General features: G+C 31.6%; 1 pseudogene; it reads left to right on the top strand.

Moving 5' to 3' along the window:
- The first annotated feature begins 1,077 nt into the window (after positions 1 to 1,077).
- LOC149497516 (pathogenesis-related protein PR-1 pseudogene) lies at positions 1,078 to 2,089 on the top strand (annotated as a pseudogene).
- Positions 2,090 to 4,819: the final 2,730 nt, after the last annotated feature.

Raw genomic sequence — 4,819 nt, 5'->3', positions numbered from 1 at the left:
CAGCATAGAATTAAGGGGGCGTGGCACATACAACAAAAAATGAAAAAATTAGGAATTGAACCCGACGTGAATCGAACACGCAACCTTCTGATCTGGAGTCAGACGCGCTACAATTCGGCCACGGATCCACAAGTGAACGGCAATCACAGAATATATTTAATATCCATTTTGTTGTATTCATGTGTTATTATTTATTCGTAATTTTTGTCAATTTTAGTTGTCGCACATTTTTACACTTTTAGATAGCGAATTAAAATTTTCATTCAATACAGTGATATATATTAAATCCTTTCAATTTTTATGAATCCAACAATCGCAGTCGGCCCACAGCAGCAAAGCGGCGACCAAGAGAGAAAAAAAAAAAAAAAGAGAGGGAGAGGGTCTATCGCGAGAGGAAAAAGAGGACTAGAGTTTATAATCCTTCGTTTTTTTCATTCGCAGACTGCTTGATGTGGCAATTATTTTTTTATTGCAATTTGCAACCGAGTTTGCCAAAAAAAAAAAAAAAACAAGCAATCACGGGTCGGTCACACTCTTCGTGGCGGGAAATCTTACATCTGAAATTTGCGACCGACTTTCTCGTCATTGTCGTACACTTGCAAAGACGATCGCAATGTATCGCACATCAATCGCTAATTCTTGCTTCTAAATATTTTTTGCGGAAAAAAATTATTAGTTGTTGTTGTCGCAAATCGGTTGGTAATTTGCAACCGTTTCTTGTTTTGTCGCAAAATGGCGAACTTTTTTATAGTGATTTATTTAACGCATTTTCAATTATTAGATATACATTGATAAGTGTGATACTTTATGTATCTTTGATACTAATTATTGCCTAGTGGATTTCATAATAAAATTACTCTCTCCGTTCCATTTTATTTGCTTGTATTCTTTTTTTAAATATTCCATAATGTTTGTAAGGTTTTAAATTTATATATGTAACTAATGTTTTTCCCATGATAACTTTATAAGCGTTTATTAAATGAATGACTTTTATTAATATCTTAATGCATTAAGGATAAAAAAGAGCAAAATAATTTTTATTGACTAAATTCTTAATATACGTGTTTTTTTAAAACCATGCAAACAAATGGGACGGAGGTAGTATTTTGTCAAACCATGCAAACAAAATACAAAGGGAGTTATAAGTTTAAGGATTCAACATGTATAATTTTATAAGTTGAAGGTTTTTAACAGGTCAAAGCACAAGTTGAGAATATCAATTAATTTTTTTATTTTGTGGGAAAAAAAAAAGTTTACATGTGAACTTATGTATTTGAATAATGAGTAAATTATAATTGAATGATAAAGATTGATTGGTCAATGATTGGAACTTCAATTGGAAACCGTTTTGTTAGTTAACAACAGCAAACTGTCACTAATCCTCCACATGAAGAGTAACGTGTTTTCCACCTCAAATCATCTAGAGATTGAACTACTAGCATGTGAACTGATTCTTCTCAGCATCAAATCTTTCTGCAATATGTGTGTGTATATATATACACACACACACACACACACACACACACACACACAAAGAACCTCACGAGACATCAAACAATGGAGATGATAGGAACCTCCTCCTCCTTTTGTCTCTCCAGCCAATACTCTCTTCTCAGCCCTAGTCCAGAAATTTCCTGTCTAGACGTTTACTAGTTAATAAAGTCAAGCGAAAGCATAAATGGGCAATTTCTAATACCCCATAACATTGAAAGAAGAGCAAACCTTGGACTCCCTCCTCTCCAATGGAGCAACAAGATTGCGAAATTTGCGTCGACTTGGCCACGCAAAAGAGGGAAAGACTGTGCTTTCATCCATTCCAATAGTAATTACGGCGAAAATCTGTTTTGGGGAAGCGGAAAGGACTGGAAACCGGGCAATGCGGTGGCCGCATGGGCAGCGGAGAAATGTTACTATAATCATATGACAAATGCTTACTGAAAATAAAGATTGCTTGCATTATACTCAGGATGGTTTGGAAGCAAAGCTTGGAGCTTGGGTGTGCAAGAGTTATATGTGGCAAGTGGAGACACTTTTATTACTTGTAATTATCACCCTCACGGGTAATGTCATTGGAGAAAAGCCCTTTTGAACCTGTAAGCTCAAAGTGTAGTTAAATAATTGGTACTAAACTTATGCATATGTATATTAATAATTAATATTCTCAAGTTTTGCTACATGTGCTAACATATAAATATGCTAATCGTTGTAGTTAATATTTGTTGTAATGAATATGCAATTTCTGTTTCTTCATTTTGTATTCAAAGATTATACTATAATTAGTTATTGAGATTTGCATTTTTACTTATCCAAAAGATTCACCAACTAATACTTATAGGTTGTAGTTCAGTTGACAATACAAGCTGGATATGTAGGAATAACTCTCGGGTTCAATTCCAAGTAAATGCATCTACAAGGAGAAGCGAAGAGTCTGAACTATGACTAAATCTCGAGCTAGATTAGCCGGTTCCTGATAATAAGATTTGAATACAAGTGGTTTTACAAAAAAAAAAAAAAAAAAAAATCACTAACTGATTGTCGGGATGACCATTTAGTCAGTTCAATTCAAATCTTATGAACTAATAAAAACTGAATAAATCAAAATTTTTTCTTAAGGTAAAATCAAATTGAACCGATTAATGTAGAAAATTAAATTCAACGAAACTGAACCGATTCAATTATGAGATTACTATTTCCTCGTCCGCTATTCATGCTTGGGCTTTGGCGCACTGAATGGTTTTTTACCATGGTTTTTTTACCAACTAGCATCCATGGTTAAAATACTGGCCTTGTCGAGCTCACTGCCTAACCCTATATATGTTGGGTTTTTTTTTTTTTTTTTTTTTTTTTTTTTTTTTTTGTAAAATGTATTTTAATTTTGTATGGTCAAACCTAAAAAATATTTACTCTGTAGTTTAAAATTAATTATTTAATTAATTACTTAATTTATAAAAAAAATAAAATAATTCAAAAATAATATTTTCATTTTAAAAATGCCATAATACATTATTATCCTCGAATGAATCATGTTTTTATTTAAATTAATTCCAATATATTTTAATTAAAAATTCAAGATATTTGAAATAATCCGATTTCTAAAATTCAAAAGTTTTCAATTTAATTACCAAGAATCTAAAATATTATTTTATAATAACTAAAATTTTAAACTTTATAAAAATAAATCAAGGAAATCAAGTAACCGACCATAAACCAAGAAGGAAACTATAGATCCGATCAAAACCATTTCTAACCACTGAAAGTTTAGAAATTTCTGTCAAATCAAACCAAAAACTCATTTAAGCTTGTCAATTGGACCAAACCGCACCAAAACAACTCTTCCCCCCATTTCACGGTCTTGCTCTCCTCTCTCCTGATCGCAGCATGCGATCCTGTCTTCCCTTCCCTGATCAGCTTTCCAGCCACTGCTCGATTAGAGCAAGGTGGCGATCAGCTCACTTCGTGCTGCCAGTCTCGTTTCCGGCCTTTCGTCATGCCGAATGAACCGCCAGTAGCACGAATTGAAGCTGCATCCTTTGACAGCTTCCTCTTCTCCAGCGACTTCAATGCTTTTCCGGTGATATAATCCAACTTGGTAAGCTTAAATCACCCTCTAAGGAACTCTAAATTTGTAACTCCCGCCGTCCAGTCCCGAAAGATTAGATGATAGACGTCATATACGATGTCAGAGACACCATTCTAACTAACATATAAATCTATAAATTACTATATGAATTAAAAGTGATTAATTATGCATAAGTCTAGCAAGTATTAATTTTTTTACATATAGAAAAATATTTTGGGAATCCTATAGAAAAACTGCAAGCTTCCCTAAAAATTGAACTTAACTAAAACTTGTGAATACAAAACACTCCAAATTCAACCTCAATCATCCAACAAAATCAAATTTAAGGCATTAATAGTCATTCAATAATAGATTCATAGTCATTCATTTCCTCATTATCACCATAATAAACATCAAATTTAAGGCATTAATATATATATATATATATATATTATATATATATAGATATATATATATAATAAGTCTCATAAAGCCAAACCATACATAATTAACTTAGGAGAAATTTCTACATCCAGATATTACATAAATCCATATTTATCTCTTTATACATATGCCTAAATAAAATATACTTCAAGCATACTTAAGTTAATTATACATATTCTGCAATGGTATTAATTATACATGTCATAAATCTTAAATACATAACACTAATTCTATAACTATCAAAAAGATCTCTTCTGCTTTAATGCTACTCCCCTGGTCTTTGAGCAACAACCATGGTCTACAACCTGCATGTGATAAAAATCAACGCGTTGAGTATAAAACTCAATGGGGCTCATAAATCACAGACCTTCAAATGTTGCGATGGCAACATACATTTAAAGCGTGAATCTTTACAAAAATTTTCATAATCATAAAACCATTTGTATATCAAACATGCATAAGTATTCATAGCACTAATATCATATTAAACTCACAAATTAATAACATTTATAATTATCATCATATCATATCATATATTCATTACCTTTGATATTTATTATCTATACGCATGCTAATCATTTTAAATCTAAATTTCACATCAACATACTATATAGTTTCATTTATTAACATAATCACATATTCTCAAACTAAGATTATATATAATCTCATTAAACCTAAGGCACCTAAACCATAGATTTCAAGGATGAAAATCATAAATATAAATTGTAGCTCACAAGCACACATATCATGAATATTATCTTATTAATTTAATTTTCTTTAAATATTTTACTTATGGGCTCATACACTTAGGAGAAA

The sequence above is a fragment of the Jatropha curcas genome, chromosome 3 (genome assembly GCF_041381405.1).
Source record: "Jatropha curcas cultivar XTBG-Jc1 chromosome 3, XTBG_Jcur_1.0, whole genome shotgun sequence".
NCBI lineage: Eukaryota > Viridiplantae > Streptophyta > Magnoliopsida > Malpighiales > Euphorbiaceae > Jatropha > Jatropha curcas.
Note: the sequence above shows the minus strand (reverse complement) of the source record. Positions and strands in the feature narration are given on the sequence as shown.